Raw genomic sequence first — 25,267 nt, 5'->3', positions numbered from 1 at the left:
GCACACACATTCAGCTCTACTTCATCAGGCTAATAGAATACATTGGCCAATCAGCGCTGGCCAATGCATTCTATTAGCTTGATGAAGCAGAGTGTGCACAAGGGTTCAAGCGCACCCTCGGCTCTGATGTAGCAGAGCCGAGGCTGCACAAGGGTTCAAGTGCACCCTCGGCTCTCCTACATCAGAGCCGAGGGTGCGCTTGAACCCTTGTGCAGCCTCGGCTCTGCTACATCAGAGCCAAGGGTGCGCTTGAACCCTTGTGCACACTCTGCTTCATCAAGCTAATAGAATGCATTGGCCAGCACTGATTGGCCAGAGTACGGAATTCGGCCAATCAGCGCTGGCCAATGCATTCTATTAGCCCGATGAAGTAGAGCTGAATGTGTGTGCTAAGCACACACATTCAGCACTGCTTCATCACGCCAATACAATGCATTAGCCAGTGCTGATTGGCCAGAGTACGGAATTCGGCCAATCAGCGCTGGCTCTGCTGGAGGAGGCGGAGTCTAAGATCGCTCCACACCAGTCTCCATTCAGGTCCGACCTTAGACTCCGCCTCCTCCAGCAGAGCCAGCGCTGATTGGCCGAATTCCGTACTCTGGCCAATCAGCACTGGCTAATGCATTGTATTGGCTTGATGAAGCAGTGCTGAATGTGTGTGCTTAGCACACACATTCAGCTCTACTTCATCGGGCTAATAGAATGCATTGGCCAGCGCTGATTGGCCGAATTCCGTACTCTGGCCAATCAGCACTGGCTAATGCATTGTATTGGCTTGATGAAGCAGTGCTGAATGTGTGTGCTTAGCACACACATTCAGCTCTACTTCATCGGGCTAATAGAATGCATTGGCCAATCAGCGCTGGCCAATGCATTCTATTAGCGTGAACTGAGTTTGCACAGGGGTTCTAGTGCACCCTCGGCTCTGCTACATCAGATTGCTACATCTGATGTAGCAGTGCCGAGTGTGCATCAGATGTGTAGTTGAGCAAAACTGACTCAGCACTGCTAAGTCTGCATTCGCATAGGAATGCATTGGCCAGCCTTCGGCCAATCAGCGCTGGCTCTGCCGGAGGAGGCGGAGTCTAAGGTCGGACCTGAATGGAGACTGGTGTGGAGCGATCTTAGACTCCGCCTCCTCCAGCAGAGCCAGCGCTGATTGGCCGAATTCCGTACTCTGGCCAATCAGCACTGGCTAATGCATTGTATTGGCTTGATGAAGCAGTGCTGAATGTGTGTGCTTAGCACACACATTCAGCTCTACTTCATCGGGCTAATAGAATGCATTGGCCAGCGCTGATTGGCCGAATTCCGTACTCTGGCCAATCAGCACTGGCTAATGCATTGTATTGGCTTGATGAAGCAGTGCTGAATGTGTGTGCTTAGCACACACATTCAGCTCTACTTCATCGGGCTAATAGAATGCATTGGCCAATCAGCGCTGGCCAATGCATTCTATTAGCGTGAACTGAGTTTGCACAGGGGTTCTAGTGCACCCTCGGCTCTGCTACATCAGATTGCTACATCTGATGTAGCAGTGCCGAGTGTGCATCAGATGTGTAGTTGAGCAAAACTGACTCAGCACTGCTAAGTCTGCATTCGCATAGGAATGCATTGGCCAGCCTTCGGCCAATCAGCGCTGGCTCTGCCGGAGGAGGCGGAGTCTAAGGTCGGACCTGAATGGAGACTGGTGTGGAGCTATCTTAGACTCCGCCTCCTCCAGCAGAGCCAGCGCTGATTGGTCGAGTTCCGTACTCTGGCCAATCAGCACTGGCCAATGCATTTCTATGGGGAAAAGTTAGCTTGCGAAAATCGCAAACTGACAGGGATTTCCATGAAATAAAGTGACTTTTATGCCCCCAGACATGCTTCCCCTGCTGTCCCAGTGTCATTCCAGGGTGTTGGTATCATTTCCTGGGGTGTCATAGTGGACTTGGTGACCCTCCAGACACGAATTTGGGTTTCCCCCTTAACGAGTTTATGTTCCCCATAGACTATAATGGGGTTCGAAACCCATTCGAACACTCGAACAGTGAGCGGCTGTTCGAATCGAATTTCGAACCTCGAACATTTTAGTGTTCGCTCATCTCTAATAATTATTGTATTTTGTAACAAAATGTTCTTGAATAAAAGCATATGTAAGACCAACCAAATTAGTTTAAAAGGTTTATTTATAAAAAAAAAAAAAAAAAAAAAATGGTCTGTTTACTACAGTATGAATGGCTGCATATAAATGGATTCTTTTTCTACATATCCTTATTTGTTGCCTTATGGATAATGCCCCATTTGTTTGGCGCTCTGTATGTATTACTCTAAATACTTATTACAAACTCAGAGATATAGAAATGTCCTACATTTTGACAACACAAGGACACACATATACACAAACGGGTGCATTTAAATCATATTTATAAAGAATAAGGCTTTATTCACATGACTGTGATGTTTTTGAAAGATCTATGTTCTGTTTTTAATGGTCGTTTAGCATCAGTTTTAACGGTCAAATGTCATTGTCTGTTGACCCAACCACTGTTCAGTATTTAACAGACATAACACAGGCGCCAATCCATTCTATATCAGTTAAAATGGATCCATTGATTTCTAAGGGGTGTTTGTGTCTGTGAAAATGGACAATGATACAAAAGGTCTCCATGTTTTTAGACAGATGAGGAAAACAGTAATTAAGAAAAAAACAGAACATGTTATAAGACACATTTGAAATCAATCTGTGTGATGGCCATTCCAAAAATTGCACAACAACCCCTGTCCTTGTTTTGTGTGAATGTGGCTGTAGGGGGATGGGGAACAGGGTGAGGACAACTCAGCCCAATATCCTACTAATATTATGAATGTGAAAGTTTGTGTGTTTGTTACTCAATCATGCAAAAATGGCTGTACCGATTTGGATGAAATTTGCACATAGATAGTTTGTAACCTTGATTAACACATAGGCTACTTTTTATGACATGGCTTCACGACTGTTATGAATTTATGTTCACATACTATATTAAACTGCTCTTGGCAGCAGCTTATCTCAGCTTCTGATAAAGCCAGGTCTGTTATCTCTTTATGTAAACACAAAGATAACACTGAGTCCATTGTGTACATGCATTTGCATATTATCTGATCTGATCCAGACTGACACACTCAGATTGGAAAACACCATTAATCCAAATTGGCAGTTTGCCAATTTTAAACATGCCGGGAAAAGAAATCTAATTTGTCACAAAATTCTAAAACAACAAGAGCTATGAAGGTAGCCAGAAGTCACAGAGTTCTCCTCAAGTGGAGCTCAGGGGGATCATTGATGCCAACAACACATTCATTATATGGCATCCCAGCCAGCTGCTGAGATACCGGAACAATTACAGGCATGGCATGAGGAACAAGTTCAGCAGCAGGACAGCTTGATAGCTTCCAAAACGCCGGAGCAGATGGATCCTCAACACCAACAACGTGCTCATTATATGGTGCCCCAGGCAGCTGCTGAGATACCAAAACAATTACAGGCATGGTGTGAGGAACAAGTTCAGCAGCAGGTATCAAGTTACGTGAAACCTCGGTCAAAGCTTATCGAAGCCCCATTTTTCCACTAGCACGTGATTTCCACCATTGACCTTGGATTTCACTCCATTACTATCACAGCCAGAATTTTACCGAAAGTGTTCAGGGTTGTTATTCTCTAATTTCTATTTCAGGCTGCTCTAGAGAGCACGCCCCCAGTGCTGTCTGAAAACTCATTTACATAAGGAAGAAAGAAAATATTCCTCAGGAATGGCGGTGCGGATCAGAATAATAAATGTAAGATTAGGATAGACTTTCTTAAGGCTATTCCTATATGTACTTAGTTAAAAAAGGGAATTCTAATGGTAGAATCCCTTTAAGGGGAATGTGGAGGGCTGTGCAAGTGCAATCAACTCTCAACTCATGGAAAACATAAGATGGGTTTTGGGGATTCCTACGTAAGATAGGTTCATGTTCAGGAGATAGAGAATTTACTCCGCTAATATAATAAGTTTATTTATATTAGAAATACACGTGAATTCTTATTCCCTAAGTAAATAAACATAAAAACTAGAGATGAGCGAGTAGTATTCGATCGAGTAGGTATTCAATAGAATACTGCGCTATTCAAAATATTCGTACTCGTTTGAATACTATTCGCTATTCGCAGTAAAGATTTGATTCAGAACCAGCGTTCATTGGTCGAATGCTATACAGTGTATAGCATTCGGCAAAGCAACACTGGTCCTGCAGCAGGCTCGTCTTTGCTAGTTGGGAGAGCTGGCAGCTTGCGGTTATGCAGGAGCTGACTTTTTCTCATAGGAATGCATTGACCAGCGTTGGCTGGCCGAATGCTATACAGTGTACAGCATTCAGCCAATCAACGCTGGTTCTGCTGGAGGCTCGTCTGTGATGAGGCAGAGTCTAAGATTGGACCACAATGGAGACTGCTGTGGTCCGATCTTAGACTCCGCCTACTCACAGACAAGCCTCTGGCAGAACCAGCGTTGATTGGCCGAATGCTGTACACTGTATAGCATTCGGCCAATCAACGCTGGTCAATGCATTCCTATGAGAAAAAGTCAGCAACCACATAATGCAAACTGCCAGCTCTCCCGAGTACAGTGTATAGCGTTCGGTCAATTAATGCTGGTTCTGCAGGACGAGTAAGGGCCAGTTCACATTAGTGCTTGCCTCCCGTCTGGAAGGAGTCCGCAGGAGGACCCACCCGAATGGAATATCAGCACAACTGCAAGCACAACTGTGCAGTTAAAGCGCACAGACTCCATAGACTATAATGGGGTCCATGTGCTTGCCACGCACTGCCCACACGAAGGCACTGTGCTGTAAGCACAGGGACCCGTTATAGTCTATGGGGTCTGTAACTGCACAGCGCTCCTCCTAAACACTGTCCTCCTGCTACTCGTGGACTTGGTGACTCTCCTTTAGTCGAATAGTGGTTTCCCCTGAAACGATAATGTTTTCCCATAGACTATAATGGGATTCGATATTCGATTGAGTAGTCGAATATTGAGGCTCTACTCGAAACGAATATCGACTCTCTAATATTTCACTACTCGCTCATCTCTAATAAAAACCAGGATACCCTTTTATCTGGTGCAAACAGAAAAACAGATATTTTCAGCTCTACTACATCTGTATTTACACATTTTCCTTCTATTTTTAATATATTTGGACAGGATTAAAGTAATATATATTACACACAATATAATTAGCCCTGTGTGTTATATTAATGGCACTGCTGAATTGAATACATGGTTAAGCAAGTGCGGCAGTGACATTAAAATAATTATACACATTTAGTTCTTCAGAGTAATAATTCACATAGTGCTGCTTATACTGTGTGTAAATGCGTTCCAGCTATAAAACGTGCTTAAGTTGATTGATTAATAAACCACTGAAATATTTACTTACTCTTTGTATACAGTATATTCCTGATACGAGAGGGAAATTACATAGCAGCCTTTCTAATTCACCTAAACCTCATTTTAGTGAAGTAGTCTAGACAATAGTAAGGAATTGTGCGCAAGACAGTATTCCATTTACCAGTTAATATGATTTTGTGGTTGACCTGAATAACTTGCGGAGAAGTAAATATGCTCCATAAGCTGAAGTATAAATGTTAGCTTTGCATACTGTACAGTATGTGTCAAGAAGATGATATATTATTATCATTAAAAGATATCATTTGACTTTCTACAGCTTTGCAAATCGGTAGAATAAAAGATTTGTAGGAACGAGGAACCTGGTTATGTAAAATAAGAAGTGTTGGAACTTAATTTATTAACCGGTATGAACCTCATGTATTTTCTTTTGTTGTGGTCTAATAGAGATGATCAAACCAAAATGGCTTTGTTATGAGTTTTCCAAAAATTTAAGGTTCTGCTGAATCCGAGATTTTTGTGAGGTTTTCCACCCACAAATCATTATTATACTCTGAAGTCTATTCAGACCCCATGGTATATTAATACCCAGGGGAGGTGCAGAAAAATAATACATAAGTTAAACTCACCTTTCCTCACGTCTTTGGGATTCTTCCACTGTGCCTGGGTTGTCTTCTCCTGGTGTCTCCTGACTTCCTTGAGGTGCTTGAATCAAAAACTTATGATATTGACATGCCCCATGTGACTGCTGAGACCTAAACACAGGCCTTGGGCCACTGCCATCAACCATGAGCCTGAAAGACCAGAAGAGGCCAGGAGACCTAATTACAGGCCTTGGCCCTCTGCCGTCAAAGAAGAGGCTGAAATACCGGAAGAGGCCAGGAGACCTAATCACAGGCCTTGGCCCTCTGCAGTCAACTGTTACGTTTCTGCCTATATATATTTTTCAATTATAATGTGAATGACGGCAGAACCCTTTAGACTGAGCTAATAGCTGCAGTCGAGGTCCACAGGCCCAGAGGGCAGCCGTTTGTCTGAACAAGGCCTTAGTCACGACTGCCAGTTAGCTGCACTGGACAGTCGGGAGTTGTACGATTCAGTGTGAACAGACAGTAAACAAACATTCACCAGTTAATTGCACTGGGCAGCTGAGTCTGATACAGTGGGAACAGACTGCAACAAGGTAACAAACATTCACCAGTTAAACTGCACTGGATAAACCCACCTGTGAGTAGATGCCACAGGTGCAGGCTGCCAGGGGTTAAATGTCACTCCTGGTCAGCAACACAAGACAGAGGTCAGTGGCTCACAGACCCCTAGTATTCAGAACTGACAGGGATAGAGGGCCAGGGCACAGGCTAACCCAGAGACCAAAACCTGCTGCCAGCACCACGGGCTGGAACAGAGACCACTGCTCCAAGCCCTAGTGTAGAGCTGCCAGTTCAGGAGAATTACAGGTCCTACTAACAGTGCCCAGATTGGGGCCAAAGTATAAAACACAGAGGCCTAGACTGGCAACCTACCTAACAGAGGAACTTAGCCCTGAACTTCTGTCATAAACAATTTCCAGTCAAAGTGTAAGCGCCGGGTGGTGGCACACTCAATGTATATAAAGGGAATTCCCCGTCCAGCAGGGCGGTGGCCATGACCTCAATGGTCATGCTCAGTATGGCCAAAATGGGACTTCTGAGCAGCTCCGAAAAGTCAAAGTATGCTCAGTAGAGGAGAAATGGGACTTGGGAAATGGGTCTCTAGATGTCTCACTGCATGAGGCCGAGGGTGAGAGTGCACCGGAACGGAAGCCTGCGGGACCCCATCCTAACATCAACCAAGATGCTGAAAGACCAGAAGAGGCCAGGAGAGAAGATCAGGCACCACAGCAGAGCTTCAGAAGGTAAGGAAAAGAGCTGTTTATCATTTTAACATATCTCCCTGGGGAATAGACTCCGGAATATAATAATAATACTTCCAGTTATGACCTAACTGACAAATCTTCAATGAGCCCAAACTGTAAATCAATAATGGACCTTTCATACAATAAGGTCCTGAAGGCAAATCAGAAGACAACCACATTTGGAGAGGACTTACGCCAATCACTTGCCATTACGATTTATGTTCTATGGATTGATTAACAAATAACTTACAGTACTAGACTTTAGCTGTGAAATGTCCTATGTGCGCAGTGATAACAACAAACATCACTGTCAAATTGGGTAAAAGAGTGGGTAATATTAACTCCCAGCCAAGGAATGTTAGCTGTAGAATGTAGTTGACTACCACAGATAATAATTAGAGATAAGAAAACCTGTTACACTGAACTCGATTTGACATGAATTTTCCAAAACTTTTTGGTTGGACCAGAACCTGAACATTTTGGGGTTCGTCACAGGTGAACTACTATTGTAGTTTGGGGTTTCTTCAGATCTGAGAGTATAATTAAGAAATACTCAGTGGAGGTACGGTAATATAATACACACCTATACTCACCTTGTTTCACCTTGCCTAGGCTACCTCCCAGATTCTGGTGGTGCCACAGAGTCCTCATTATATCATTAGTCTCTTTATTCGTCAAAGCTGACATCACTTGACCCAGGAGGACTCCAGGATGGAGAACAGGAACAGTAAGGCAATGTGAGTATAAGTGTTTACTATGTTTCTGCACCGGAGCCTCCGCTTATTGTGCACTGGGGTCTGAAGCAACCCTAGAGTATAATAGTATAACTTCCAATTTGTGCGGAACAAATTCAGCCCAAGACCCCAATCGGAGGGAGATGCTTAATGACTAGGGTTGAGTGATTGGGATCGAGAAGCAGAAGAGTAGATAGACAAGTCAATGTATTAATGTACAGTAATGCAGATGTAGCAGAGTCCAGTATATGGCACAGCAGAGAAGAAACAGAATAGTATAGTCCACTAGAAACAAAATAGTCCACTTACCTGCACAGATCCGCTGCTGCTGTTGCTCCCCGTTCTTCTCGGGCCGTGCGCGCCCCTAGCTCCCATGTTAGTGTTACAGACCTAGGAAGAAGGCGGGGCTTGTGGCTTAGGAGAGTGTGCACTCACGTCTCCCCGCCCTGTACCCGCCCACACTCTCCTAAACCACAACAAGCCCCGCCTACTTCCAGCATCTCTTACACTAGCCTAGGGAGGCGGGGGCGTGCACAGCGCTCTGAAAGCCTGTAAATGAGAGAGAAGAGGAGCAATAATAATCGGCAGCGGCAGCGATCTGTGCAGGTAAGTGGACAACAGAGGGGACTAAGTAGCCAGAGGATTTTTTTTTTTAATCACTATACAGCGTGGAGTCTAAAAATTAAAGTGTTCAAATTTTAGACTTCACGCTGTGTATTGAATAGCATCGTTTTTAAAATCCGATTTTCGATTATTAAAAATAATCTCATTGACTTGCATTAGGATCGAAATTGGGATCGCGATCAGGTTCGAGTGGAAAATGATCAGAAATCGGATTTTAAAAACAGTCTTGAAATCTCAAGATCGGCTCAACCCTATTAATGACCAGTACAGGAAAAGGGCTTAGAACTGGATGTTGTTAGCTGTAAAAAGTTATATAAAAAGATAATCTAAATACAAATATAGGGATTGAAGACAACCACGGTTCATATTGAAAGTTTGTTGGCTTAGTTTTACCTACAAGATACTTGTCCTTTACCTCGTTATTTTCGTTTTCTTTAGTGCAGGTCATGTATTCGTCCATGTACATAGAATTATTGAAATTTTACAGTATGTGAAGATTTATTAAATGTGTATAGCTTACTGCCCCGGGGACCATAAAATGCATAGGCAAGCTATGGTGTTAGAAGGCTAATGGGCTTACTATGCAGACATGGCTGTGAGCGGAATAGTAGAAAATAATAGGTCATAACAGGTGCAATGTATACAATCAATAGGTGTCAATACTGAGAATGAGAAAACACAAGAGACTGCAGAGAAGACATTGTGGACAAAGTTGGATATAATTTACCATTGCATCTGCAACTGTGACTCGGGGCACCTATGACCCTCTTCTCTATAAGTTTTTATTTCTCACCACGCTAATATATTAAAATCTGAGGATGCAGACAGCCCACACATCAGCTTATCAAGATACAATAAATCAGCAGTGTAAATGATCCCGATAGTCAGTTTTTATTTTTTTTGCTCATGTACTCTCTTCTACTCAAGCAGCAATAACTCAGAATGTGATGGAACTAGTCAATTATTTTCTCACATATTCTGCATGAATAACATCTTTACAGTTGCCTTCTTATAAAGTCAAAGACACATACTGTATATGTGGAGGAATTACATTTGTGTTAATCTTTAAGCAGCTTCAAAGCCAGAGCCTCCCTAGAAAGGGCAGGGAAGGTTTATTACCATCCTTGCCTTCCAGATTGCAGTGTACATAGCTATGGGAGCTGCCATGATGCGGCTCCCCTCTGACCCAGCGGTCACGTGAGACTACCGGGTATCAGAGACTGTTGAGGTTCATTCACATGGAGGAAAATGGCGAGGAATTTGGTGTGGAATTTCAGCGCTGAAAAAAGCCTCCCATTGACTTCAATGGGTTCCTTTTTCTGCTAGTAGAAAAAAAAAAAAAAGTACAATGTGATCCCTATATGGGGCTCACAATCTACATTGGAAAAAAAAATCATGTTGCTTTGAAAAGCTTGGCATTATGTACCAAACATATCTGGACATGTCCAGCTAAAAGGAAAGGTAAGAGAGGAAACATCTGCATGCAGACCTACAGTGTTGGCCAAAAGTATTGGCGCCCCTGCAATTCTGTCAGATAATACTCAGTTTCTTCCAGAAAATGATTGTAAGCACAAACTCTTTGGTATTATTATCTTCATTTATTTTGCTTGCAATGAAAAAACACAAAAGAGAATGAAAAAAAATCATTGATAATTTTACACATAACTCCAAAAATGGGCCGGACAAAAGAATTGGCACCCTCAGACTAATACTTGGTAGCACAACCTATATACAAAATAACTGCGCACAACCACTTCCAGTAACCATCAATGAGTTTCTTACAAGGCTCTGCTGGAATTTTAGACCATTCTTCTTTGGCAAACTGCTCCAGGCCCCTGAGATTTGAAGGGGGCCTTCTCAAAACTGCCATTTTGAGATCTCTCCACATGTGTTCTATGGGATTCAGGTCTGGACTCATTGCTGGACACTGTAGAAGTCTCCAGTGCTTTCTCTCAAACCATTTTCTAGTGCTTTTTGAAGTGTGTTTTGGGTCATTTTACTGCTGGAAGACCCATGACCTCTGAGGGAGACCCAGCTTTCTCACACTGGGCCCTACATTATGCTGGTAGTCTTCAGACTTCATAATGCCATGCACAGGGTCAAGCAGTCCAGTGCCAAAGTTATGTTTGACTGTAGGGACCGTGTTCTTTTCTTTGAAGGCCTCTTTTTTTTCCCCTGTAAACTCTATGTTGATGCCTTTTCCCAAAAAGCTCTACTTTTGTCTCATCTGACCAGAGAACATTCTTCCAAAACGTTTTTGGCTTTCTCAGGTAAGTTTTGGCAAACTCCAGCCTGGCTTTTTTATGTCTCTGGGTAAGAAGTGGGGTCTTCCTGGGTATCCTACCATACAGTTCCTTTTCATTCAGAAGCTGAATAGTACGGGTTGACACTGTTGTACCCTCGGACTGCAGGGCAGCTTGAACTTGTTTGGATGTTAGTCGAGGTTCTTTATCCACCATCCGCACAATCTTGTGTTGAAATCTCTCGTCAATTTTTCTTTTCCGTCCACATCTAGGGAGGTTAGCCACAGTGCCATGGGCTTTAAACTTCTTGATGACACTGCGCACGGTAGACACAGGAACATTCAGGTCTTTGGAGATGAACTTGTAGCCTTGAGATTGCTCATACTTCCTCACAATTTTGCTTCTCAAGTCTTCAGACAGCTCTTTGGTCTTCTTTCTTTTCTCCATGCTCAATGTGGTACACACAAGGACATAGGACAGAGGTTGAGTCAACTTTAATCTATTTCAACTGGCTGCAAGTGTGATTTAGTTATTACCACCACCTGTTAGGTGCCTCAGGTAAGTAACAGGTGCTGTTAATTACACAAAATAGAGAAGCATCACACGATTTTTCAAACAGTGCCAATACTTTTGTCCACCCTTTTTTATGTTTGCTGTGGAATTATATCCAATTTGGCTTTTGACAATTCTTTTTGTGGTTTTCCATTGAAGACAAATTAAATGAAGATAATAATACCAAAGAATTTGTGATTGCAATCATTTTCTGGAAGAAATTGAGTATTATCTGACAGAATTGCAAGGGTGCCAATACTTTTGGCCAACACTGTATACAATGTCAGTATAAAGAATTCTTAAGCTTATATAGAAATTAAAACCCAAATTCAACAGCTGATTAAGGATGTCACCTCTAAACAGATAACCCTATCTTCAGCGCTAGTACTCCTCTGTCTTCCTCAACCAGATCTTTCCCCAAGCAAAATGGACTTATCTACCCACTTGCTAGAGGCTGCTAAATCCCTCATCCCCATTTACTGGTTACAACAACTCACACCCCCAATCTCCCACTGGAAAGAAAAAGTATTGCAAATTTCAAGATTTGAGGAATTACTCAGCTGGTCAAAAGGTACTCATGCAAAATATCTCCGCATCTGGTCACCATGGCCTCAATATAGTGGATCATCTCTGTCCATGGATTCTCAGCTCCACTAGATCATCCTTGGGCTTAGTCCTGGTGTCTCCCCACCCTCCTATTTCCTCTCTTCTCACAGGTGGACTCTTATTGCTCAGTGATTTAAATCCCTGCAATTTCATCTGGAACATAATTCTCGTTGTTATCCAACTCTATGGACTCCGTTTTCAATCTGGACTTTTTTTCCTCTAGCCATTCTTCGCAAACTCACCACCCCCACCCCCACCCCACCCCACCCCAGTGGAACTGGACGATGTTTAAATTTTGTTCCGCATAACCCCTATCCTACAATTACATTGGTAGGATGTTACCCCAAATTATTCTGATTGGTCTTATCATTTAGGCACAGAATATTTCTTATATACTAGTTTTTTCATGCAACGTACAGCTATTGTAAAAGGTTGTACAATTAAAAAAAAAAGAGAATAACAAAAAAATAAAATAAAATAAAAATGGTGGAAACATGGATGTGCAGAATTATGTAGAACCATTAAGTACATCAGCAGTTGGGATGGTGGTTCGGATGCTGAAAGATCAAATCTGTCGATCTATGGCCCAATGAAGCTTAAAGGAAGTCTACCCGAAGCGTTTTTCAATTGTCACCAGTGTATTTCAGAGTGCAGTGCTCCATGGAGCTAAAGGTCTTCTCCAATGCACCAACTGCCTTATTTGCCTAAGACTTCAAAGTTCTATTTCTCTGAACGGAGAGGAACTGAGCACGCCCGAGAAAATCAAATGTAGCAGTGCGATCTGGCAGGAAGAACATCCAGGGAGGAGGAGGGTCAGACCAGGACAAGCAATGGAGGGACGTGAATAAAGGTATGACGTGAAGGGCTGCTTGCATAAAGTAAATTAAAAAAGAAAGTAGTAGTGGAATAGCCTACTTAAAGGCTATCCTGGAATGTCTTTATGTCAAAACCACTGACACCAATGATAGAATACCTTTAAAGAGAATTTGATAAGGCAATTTGGAACACTAAACCATCCACAGGTCCTTATGGACTGGGGGTTTACGATCCCAAATCACCCTGTAATAAAGTCACCCATGCCTGCAATAATAAAAATAAAAAAAGCTTTATACCCATCCTGCTACTGTACTCTTCACGTTGGCCCAGTTCTTCACTGAAGCTTGAAGAATACATATCAGCTACAGTGCGCATGCGCCATACCTCCAGCACTTGTGTAGTGAAGATGGAGTGTACGTTCTCAGCTTCACTGAAGACCTGCACATGCTCGGGAAGCATCAGAGACTCATCAGAATCATCTCTAGGTAAGTATAAAGCTTTATTTTTATTTTTTTAATTTGCGGGCACGGATGAATATAAAACAGGGCAATTTCTAAATCCATATTGATCTGACAGATTTTTTTTTCAAACTGTACACATCATTTTAAGAATAAATCCTTGCCTCTATGATGCTATCTTTTGTCTCTACGATAAGAAGATGGAATCAGCTACACGTTTTCTTTAAATTACCATTTTGTGCTTTAGATTTTCTATATTTCCGATTGGAATATTTCCCGTGTTCAATTTGCAAACTTAGGTCTCTAAATCTATATTTTAAAAGCCTGTTGAAAGTTTAATTCCACTCGAAAGCTGAAAATGCGTCTGTGACTGCAGTTGCACGGCAGATTTTATGCACACCTGATCAAAATTTAAAATGGCTGCATATGGAAATCAGGAATAAATAGGAATTATGTATTGTAGGAATTATGAAATACTGTCTATGCATTTTTACTGGGTAACTACCAAAAGAATTTACAACTTAGTGAGCTAAAGAAAATATGGAAAAATAACAAAGAAAAATTCGGATTGTACAATAGTTTTTACTTTTTTAGTGGATGCAATAACATTTTTTTTGGCTCCCTTTTAGTAAGGCTCAATGGAGAAAGCAGAAATACAGTACAAGTATTATAATCTCAGTGATGTCACAGTACAGACATAATGCCGGCCAATGATGAGATAGGAAGATGTCTTAGACTACCTCGCACTGTTCTGAGATAGAAAGCAGCAAGGCAAAGACTTTGCTCTAAGCTGACATCTTATGGGGAGAATCACACTACCATTGTGAATGTCCATTGCTCTCATCCGCCATAGGAGGCGAGCAATGGACAATGATGGTAATAGAGTAATAGATGCAGACAGTCCACCACATCTACGTCCATTCCTATTGTTGCTAATTTAAAAAACCATGATGAAAGATTGTGTACTTTTGTAATTCACAACATGAAATAATGCATATAGTGATGTTACAGTCCATACTATGATATCTCAGAACCAGGACAATGTACACAGTGATATCACAGTACAGACACAATATACACACTGATGTCACAGTACAGGCATAATGTACACACTGATGTCACAGAACAGACACAATATACACACTGATGTCACAGTACAGACATAATGTACACACTGATGTCACAGTACAGACACAATGTACACACTGATGTCACAGTACAGGCATAATATACACACTGATGTCACAGTACAGGCATAATGTACACACTGATGTCACAGTACAGGCATAATATACACACTGATGTCACAGTACAGGGGTCATACCCACTATGACATTATGGCACAGGGATAATACTAAAAGATCACTGTGTACACTGTAACAACACAACATGTGAAAAAGTCATTATAATGATGTCACAAGCAGGCATTATGATTAGAGATGAGCGAACAGTGTTCTATCGAACTCATGTTCGATCGGATATTAGGCTGTTCGGCATGTTCGAATCGAATCGAACACCGCGTGGTAAAGTGCGCCATTACTCGATTCCCCTCCTACCTTCCCTGGCGCCTTTTTTGCTCCAATAACAGCGCAGGGTAGGTGGGACAGGAACTACGACACCGGTGACGTTGAAAAAAGTAGGCAAAACCCATTGGCTGCCGAAAACATGTGACCTCTAATTTAAAAGAACAGCGACGCCCAGCTTCGCGTCATTCTGAGATTGCAATTCACCGGGGACGGAGGTTTCCGTCCAGCTAGCTAGGGCTTAGATTCTGGGTAGGCAGGGACAGGCTAGGATAGGAAGGAGAAGACAACCACAACAGCTCTTGTAAGAGCTAAATTCCAGGGAGAAGCTTGTCAGTGTAACGTGGCACTGACGGGCTCAATCGCCGCAACCCAGCTTTCCCAGGATCCTGAATGGAATACACTGTCAGTGTATTCCCGTATACCCGATATATACCCCGATACCCGTTCCAACGGTGTGCCCCCCCACCTTCACCCCAGAAATACCCTGCAAGTCCCCTAGCAATAGGATTGGGGCTATATACACCCACTATTTTTGCTACTGCCATATAGTGCCATTGTCTCACTGGGAATTCAAAGAATATATTGGGCTTACATATAACTTCAATTCCAGGGAGAAGCTTGTCAGTGTAACGTGGCACTGACGGGCTCAATCGCCGCAACCCAGCTTTCCCAGGATCCTGAATGGAACACACTGACAGTGTATTCCCGTATACCCCATATATACACCCCAAATCCCCGTTCGAACAGTGTGCCCCCCCACCTTCACCTCAGAAATACCCTGCAAGTCCCCTAGCAATAGAATTGGGGCTATATACACCCACAATTTTTACTACTGGTATACAGTGCCATTGTCTGACTGGGAATTCAAAGAATATATTGGGGTGACGTGCACCCACAATTTTTGCTACTGCTATACAGTGCCATTGTCTCACTGGGAATTCAAAGAATATATTGGGGTTATGTGCACCCACAATTTTTACTACTGGTATACAGTGCGATTGTCTGACTGGAAATTCAAAGAATATATGGGGGTTACGTGCACCCACAATTTTTGCTACTGCTATACAGTGCCATTGTCTCACTGGGAATTCAAAGAATATATTGGGGTTATGTGCACCCACAATTTTTACTACTGGTATACAGTGCCATTGTCTGACTGGGAATTCAAAGAATATATGGGGGTTACGTGCACCCACAATTTTTGCTACTGCTATACAGTTCCATTGTCTGACTGGGAATTCAAAGAATATATTGGGGTTATGTGCACCCACTATTTTTAATACTGGTATACAGTGCCATTGTCTGACTGGGAATTCAAAGAATATATGGGGGTTATGTGCACTCACAATTTTTGCTACTGCTATACAGTGCCATTGTCTCACTGGGAATTCAAAGAATATATTGGGGTTATGTGCACCCACAATTTTTACTACTGGTATATAGTGCCATTGTCTGACTGGGAATTCAAAGAATATATGGGGGTTACGTGCACCCACAATTTTTGCTACTGCTATACAGTGCCATTGTCTGACTGGGAATTCAAAGAATATATTGGGGTTATGTGCACCCACTATTTTTAATACTGGTATACAGTGCCATTGTCTGACTGGGAATTCAAAGAATATATGGGGGTTATGTGCACCCACAATTTTTACTACTGGTATACAGTGCCATTGTCTGACTGGGAATTCAAAGAATATATGGGGGTTATGTGCACCCACAATTTTTACTACTGGTATATAGTGCCATTGTCTGACTGGGAATTCAAAGAATATATGGGGGTTATGTGCACCCACAATTTTTACTACTGGTATATAGTGCCATTGTCTGACTGGGAATTCAAAGAATATATGGGGGTTATGTGCACCCACAATTTTTAATACTGGTATACAGTGCCATTGTCTGACTGGGAATTCAAAGAATATATTGGGGTTACGTGCACCCACAATTTTTACTACTGGTATACAGTGCCATTGTCTGACTGGGAATTCAAAGAATATATGGGGGTTATGTGCACCCACAATTTTTAATACTGGTATAGAGTGCCATTGTCTGACTGGGAATTCAAAGAATATATGGGGGTTACGTGCACCCACAATTTTTGCTACTGCTATACAGTGCCATTGTCTCACTGGGAATTCAAAGAATATATTGGGGTTATGTGCACCCACAATTTTTACTACTGGTATATAGTGCCATTGTCTGACTGGGAATTCAAAGAATATATGGGGGTTACGTGCACCCACAATTTTTGCTACTGCTATACAGTGCCATTGTCTGACTGGGAATTCAAAGAATATATTGGGGTTATGTGCACCCACTATTTTTAATACTGGTATACAGTGCCATTGTCTGACTGGGAATTCAAAGAATATATGGGGGTTATGTGCACCCACAATTTTTACTACTGGTATATAGTGCCATTGTCTGACTGGGAATTCAAAGAATATATGGGGGTTATGTGCACCCACAATTTTTACTACTGGTATATAGTGCCATTGTCTGACTGGGAATTCAAAGAATATATGGGGGTTATGTGCACCCACAATTTTTACTACTGGTATATAGTGCCATTGTCTGACTGGGAATTCAAAGAATATATGGGGGTTATGTGCACCCACAATTTTTAATACTGGTATACAGTGCCATTGTCTCACTGGGAATTCAAAGAATATATGGGGGTTATGTGCACCCACAATTTTTACTACTGGTATATAGTGCCATTGTCTGACTGGGAATTCAAAGAATATATGGGGGTTACGTGCACCCACAATTTTTGCTACTGCTATACAGTGCCATTGTCTGACTGGGAATTCAAAGAATATATTGGGGTTATGTGCACCCACTATTTTTAATACTGGTATACAGTGCCATTGTCTGACTGGGAATTCAAAGAATATATGGGGGTTATGTGCACCCACAATTTTTGCTACTGCTATACAGTGCCATTGTCTCACTGGGAATTCAAAGAATATATTGGGGTTATGTGCACCCACAATTTTTACTACTGGTATACAGTGCCATTGTCTGACTGGGAATTCAAAGAATATATGGGGGTTACGTGCACCCACAATTTTTGCTACTGCTATACAGTGCCATTGTCTCACTGGGAATTCAAAGAATATATTGGGGTTATGTGCACCCACAATTTTTACTACTGGTATATAGTGCCATTGTCTGACTGGGAATTCAAAGAATATATGGGGGTTACGTGCACCCACAATTTTTGCTACTGCTATACAGTGCCATTGTCTGACTGGGAATTCAAAGAATATATTGGGGTTATGTGCACCCACTATTTTTAATACTGGTATACAGTGCCATTGTCTGACTGGGAATTCAAAGAATATATGGGGGTTATGTGCACCCACAATTTTTACTACTGGTATATAGTGCCATTGTCTGACTGGGAATTCAAAGAATATATGGGGGTTATGTGCACCCACAATTTTTAATACTGGTATACAGTGCCATTGTCTGACTGGGAATTCAAAGAATATATTGGGGTTACGTGCACCCACAATTTTTACTACTGGTATACAGTGCCATTGTCTGACTGGGAATTCAAAGAATATATGGGGGTTACATGCACCCACAATTTTTGCTACTGCTATACAGTGCCATTGTCTCACTGGGAATTCAAAGAATATATTGGGGTTATGTGCACCCACAATTTTTACTACTGGTATATAGTGCCATTGTCTGACTGGGAATTCAAAGAATATATGGGGGTTACGTGCACCCACAATTTTTGCTACTGCTATACAGTGCCATTGTCTGACTGGGAATTCAAAGAATATATTGGGGTTATGTGCACCCACTATTTTTAATACTGGTATACAGTGCCATTGTCTGACTGGGAATTCAAAGAATATATGGGGGTTATGTGCACCCACAATTTTTACTACTGGTATATAGTGCCATTGTCTGACTGGGAATTCAAAGAATATATGGGGGTTATGTGCACCCACAATTTTTAATACTGGTATACAGTGCCATTGTCTGACTGGGAATTCAAAGAATATATTGGGGTTACGTGCACCCACAATTTTTACTACTGGTATACAGTGCCATTGTCTGACTGGGAATTCAAAGAATATATGGGGGTTATGTGCACCCACAATTTTTACTACTGGTATACAGTGCCATTGTCTGACTGGGAATTCAAAGAATATATGGGGGTTACATGCACCCACAATTTTTGCTACTGCTATACAGTGCCATTGTCTCACTGGGAATTCAAAGAATATATTGGGGTTATGTGCACCCACAATTTTTACTACTGGTATATAGTGCCATTGTCTGACTGGGAATTCAAAGAATATATTGGGGTGACGTGCACCCACAATATTTGCTACTGCTATACAGTGCCATTGTCTGACTGGGAATTCAAAGAATATATTGGGGTTATGTGCACCCACTATTTTTAATACTGGTATATAGTGCCATTGTCTGACTGGGAATTCAAAGAATATATGGGGGTTATGTGCACCCACTATTTTTACTACTGGTATACAGTGCCATTGTCTGACTGGGAATTCAAAGAATATATGGGGGTTATGTGCACCCACAATTTTTACTACTGGTATACAGTGCCATTGTCTGACTGACAATTCAAAGAATATATGGGGGTTACGTGCACCCACAATTTTTGCTACTGCTATACAGTGCCATTGTCTCACTGGGAATTCAAAGAATATATTGGGGTTATGTGCACCCACAATTTTTACTACTGGTATATAGTGCCATTGTCTGACTGGGAATTCAAAGAATATATGGGGGTTACGTGCACCCACAATTTTTGCTACTGCTATACAGTGCCATTGTCTGACTGGGAATTCAAAGAATATATTGGGGTTATGTGCACCCACTATTTTTAATACTGGTATACAGTGCCATTGTCTGACTGGGAATTCAAAGAATATATGGGGGTTATGTGCACCCACAATTTTTACTACTGGTATACAGTGCCATTGTCTGACTGGGAATTCAAAGAATATATGGGGGTTATGTGCACCCACAATTTTTACTACTGGTATATAGTGCCATTGTCTGACTGGGAATTCAAAGAATATATGGGGGTTATGTGCACCCACAATTTTTACTACTGGTATATAGTGCCATTGTCTGACTGGGAATTCAAAGAATATATGGGGGTTATGTGCACCCACAATTTTTACTACTGGTATATAGTGCCATTGTCTGACTGGGAATTCAAAGAATATATGGGGGTTATGTGCACCCACAATTTTTAATACTGGTATACAGTGCCATTGTCTGACTGGGAATTCAAAGAATATATTGGGGTTACGTGCACCCACAATTTTTACTACTGGTATACAGTGCCATTGTCTGACTGGGAATTCAAAGAATATATGGGGGTTACGTGCACCCACAATTTTTGCTACTGCTATACAGTGCCATTGTCTCACTGGGAATTCAAAGAATATATTGGGGTTATGTGCACCCACAATTTTTACTACTGGTATATAGTGCCATTGTCTGACTGGGAATTCAAAGAATATATTGGGGTTACGTGCACCCACAATTTTTGCTACTGGTATATAGTGCCATTGTCTGACTGGGAATTCAAAGAATATATGGGGGTTATGTGCACCCACAATTTTTACTACTGGTATATAGTGCCATTGTCTGACTGGGAATTCAAAGAATATATGGGGGTTACGTGCACCCACAATTTTTGCTACTGCTATACAGTGCCATTGTCTGACTGGGAATTCAAAGAATATATTGGGGTTATGTGCACCCACTATTTTTAATACTGGTATACAGTGCCATTGTCTGACTGGGAATTCAAAGAATATATGGGGGTTATGTGCACCCACAATTTTTACTACTGGTATATAGTGCCATTGTCTGACTGGGAATTCAAAGAATATATGGGGGTTATGTGCACCCACAATTTTTAATACTGGTATACAGTGCCATTGTCTGACTGGGAATTCAAAGAATATATTGGGGTTACGTGCACCCACAATTTTTACTACTGGTATACAGTGCCATTGTCTGACTGGGAATTCAAAGAATATATGGGGGTTATGTGCACCCACAATTTTTACTACTGGTATACAGTGCCATTGTCTGACTTGGAATTCAAAGAATATATGGGGGTTACATGCACCCACAATTTTTGCTACTGCTATACAGTGCCATTGTCTCACTGGGAATTCAAAGAATATATTGGGGTTATGTGCACCCACAATTTTTACTACTGGTATATAGTGCCATTGTCTGACTGGGAATTCAAAGAATATATTGGGGTGACGTGCACCCACAATTTTTGCTACTGCTATACAGTGCCATTGTCTGACTGGGAATTCAAAGAATATATTGGGGTTATGTGCACCCACTATTTTTAATACTGGTATATAGTGCCATTGTCTGACTGGGAATTCAAAGAATATATGGGGGTTATGTGCACCCACTATTTTTACTACTGGTATACAGTGCCATTGTCTGACTGGGAATTCAAAGAATATATGGGGGTTATGTGCACCCACAATTTTTACTACTGGTATACAGTGCCATTGTCTGACTGGGAATTCAAAGAATATATGGGGGTTACGTGCACCCACAATTTTTGCTACTGCTATACAGTGCCATTGTCTCACTGGGAATTCAAAGAATATATTGGGGTTATGTGCACCCACAATTTTTACTACTGGTATATAGTGCCATTGTCTGACTGGGAATTCAAAGAATATATGGGGGTTACGTGCACCCACAATTTTTGCTACTGCTATACAGTGCCATTGTCTGACTGGGAATTCAAAGAATATATTGGGGTTATGTGCACCCACTATTTTTAATACTGGTATACAGTGCCATTGTCTGACTGGGAATTCAAAGAATATATGGGGGTTATGTGCACCCACAATTTTTACTACTGGTATACAGTGCCATTGTCTGACTGGGAATTCAAAGAATATATGGGGGTTATGTGCACCCACAATTTTTACTACTGGTATATAGTGCCATTGTCTGACTGGGAATTCAAAGAATATATGGGGGTTATGTGCACCCACAATTTTTACTACTGGTATATAGTGCCATTGTCTGACTGGGAATTCAAAGAATATATGGGGGTTATGTGCACCCACAATTTTTACTACTGGTATATAGTGCCATTGTCTGACTGGAAATTCAAAGAATATATGGGGGTTATGTGCACCCACAATTTTTAATACTGGTATACAGTGCCATTGTCTGACTGGGAATTCAAAGAATATATTGGGGTTACGTGCACCCACAATTTTTACTACTGGTATACAGTGCCATTGTCTGACTGGGAATTCAAAGAATATATGGGGGTTACGTGCACCCACAATTTTTGCTACTGCTATACAGTGCCATTGTCTCACTGGGAATTCAAAGAATATATTGGGGTTATGTGCACCCACAATTTTTACTACTGGTATATAGTGCCATTGTCTGACTGGGAATTCAAAGAATATATGGGGGTTACGTGCACCCACTATTTTTAATACTGGTATACAGTGCCATTGTCTGACTGGGAATTCAAAGAATATATGGGGGTTATGTGCACCCACAATTTTTACTACTGGTATACAGTGCCATTGTCTGACTGGGAATTCAAAGAATATATGGGGGTTATGTGCACCCACAATTTTTACTACTGGTATATAGTGCCATTGTCTGACTTGGAATTCAAAGAATATATGGGGGTTATGTGCACCCACAATTTTTACTACTGGTATATAGTGCCATTGTCTGACTGGGAATTCAAAGAATATATGGGGGTTATGTGCACCCACAATTTTTAATACTGGTATACAGTGCCATTGTCTGACTGGGAATTCAAAGAATATATTGGGGTTATGTGCACCCACAATTTTTACTACTGGTATATAGTGCCATTGTCTGACTGGGAATTCAAAGAATGTATGGGGGTTATGTGCACCCACAATTTTTACTACTGGTATATAGTGCCATTGTCTGACTGGGAATTCAAAGAATATATTGGGGTTATGTGCACCCACAATTTTTACTACTGGTATATAGTGCCATTGTCTGACTGGGAATTCAAAGAATATATGGGGGTTATGTGCACCCACAATTTTTAATACTGGTATACAGTGCCATTGTCTGACTGGGAATTCAAAGAATATATTGGGGTTACGTGCACCCACAATTTTTACTACTGGTATACAGTGCCATTGTCTGACTGGGAATTCAAAGAATATATGGGGGTTATGTGCACCCACAATTTTTACTACTGGTATATAGTGCCATTGTCTGACTGGGAATTCAAAGAATATATGGGGGTTATGTGCACCCACAATTTTTACTACTGGTATACAGTGCCATTGTCTGACTGGGAATTCAAAGAATATATGGGGGTTACGTGCACCCACAATTTTTGCTACTGCTATACAGTGCCATTGTCTCACTGGGAATTCAAAGAATATATTGGGGTTATGTGCACCCACAATTTTTACTACTGGTATATAGTGCCATTGTCTGACTGGGAATTCAAAGAATATATGGGGGTTATGTGCACCCACAATTTTTACTACTGGTATACAGTGCCATTGTCTGACTGGGAATTCAAAGAATATATGGGGGTTACGTGCACCCACAATTTTTGCTACTGCTATACAGTGCCATTGTCTCACTGGGAATTCAAAGAATATATTGGGGTTATGTGCACCCACAATTTTTACTACTGGTATATAGTGCCATTGTCTGACTGGGAATTCAAAGAATATATGGGGGTTACGTGCACCCACAATTTTTGCTACTGCTATACAGTTCCATTGTCTCACTGGGAATTCAAAGAATATATTGGGGTTATGTGCACCCACAATTTTTACTACTGGTATACAGTGCCATTGTCTGACTGGGAATTCAAAGAATATATGGGGGTTATGTGCACCCACAATTTTTGCTACTGCTATACAGTGCCATTGTCTGACTGGGAATTCAAAGAATATATTGGGGTTATGTGCACCCACTATTTTTACTACTGGTATACAGTGCCATTGCCTGACTGGGAATTCAAAGAATATATGGGGGTTACGTGCACCCACAATTTTTGCTACTGGTATACAGTGCCATTGTCTCACTGGGAATTCCACAAATAATTTGGGGATTCATTCACCCTACATCTCAGGCTCTTGCCATATTCACCCAGGTTGTCAGTGCTGCACCAGCTCGTTCCCAGACAGCTCGGCCCGAAAAACACGTTACCTATATAGAGGATTTGGACAATGAAGACAACATGTTCTAAATCTAATGTCTGCACCTTCTCCAGAATTAAAATAAAGGCAGCGTTTAACTTTCAAATAGCACTGCACAAAGGAAGAGCTTATCAGCTTGTCTCATGACATGCTACTGAAAAGTTTCATTTGTGTATCTTAATGTAAATATAGTTGTATAAGCTTTTTGGGTTTTAGGCACTGCCAAGTTATTTATTACCACCCGCTCCCTTATAATGATGATGACGCCAAAGTCACTGTGGGTGTTCAGAGCTCACAGCTTTGGGTGACATTTGTCTTGCTCTCTGTCGGTACCAGCTGTCTTTTTGGATACCGTAAAGTTATGTTGACTTTATTAACAGCTATAGAAGCTTTAGCCAGGTTGTGACGGTGTGTAACCCTAACAACACTAAGTGGGATACACATTAATAGTCAGTCTATGTACGCTAAACGTATCACTGAAGTAATTTTTTTTCCTTCTCCCCTAATATAAGAAAGGAACAGACATTAGACCTAGACCGGGGTTCGAGGCTTGAAAAAATCCAGTATTATTTGTTCTTCATGATGTGAAATATGTGTTGAAAAGCAACCCAAGATGAAGTCAGCCATGTGTGCCAGTGTGTTACTTGGCATGCCTTTGCTGGCCCCAACTGTAAGGGTCACTCTCCATTTCCTCCATTTTCCACTCCCCTTCACACCATTTGTGGTGAAGCAATGGGATGCACTGAAGTGCACCCTCTAGCCTCGTGTGGGATAGGGACATCAGATGCCACTCCAACCCCCTCGTCTTCCTCCGCCAGCCAACGGTGCGAAGATGAGAGGAGTGTGCTCTGAATGTTTTCTGCCTAGCAGAGGCTAGTTCTCACTTACGAAAATGGCCCCACTTTGACCTGTATATCAGGCACAATGGTGTAGGTTTCAAAGAAACATGGCACCAACAAGTTGGAAAACGTGGGCCATGCGTGGACCGTGTTTGAGTCTGGCAAGCTCCAGATCTGCTACCAGGTTCCAGCCATTATCACAGGCGCAAAAATGCCAGGCCCCAGGTGTAGCAGGGAAAAAAAAATGCCATCTCAGCCAGGATGGCATCCCTGACCTCGGAGGCACTGTGCTGTCTGTCCCCCAAGCTGATCAGTTTCAGCACGGCCTGCTGACATCTCCCCATGC

Source organism: Leptodactylus fuscus, chromosome 1 (genome assembly GCF_031893055.1).
Source record: "Leptodactylus fuscus isolate aLepFus1 chromosome 1, aLepFus1.hap2, whole genome shotgun sequence".
NCBI lineage: Eukaryota > Metazoa > Chordata > Amphibia > Anura > Leptodactylidae > Leptodactylus > Leptodactylus fuscus.
The sequence above is the reverse complement of the archived record's forward strand: the minus strand, read 5'-3'. Positions refer to the sequence as shown.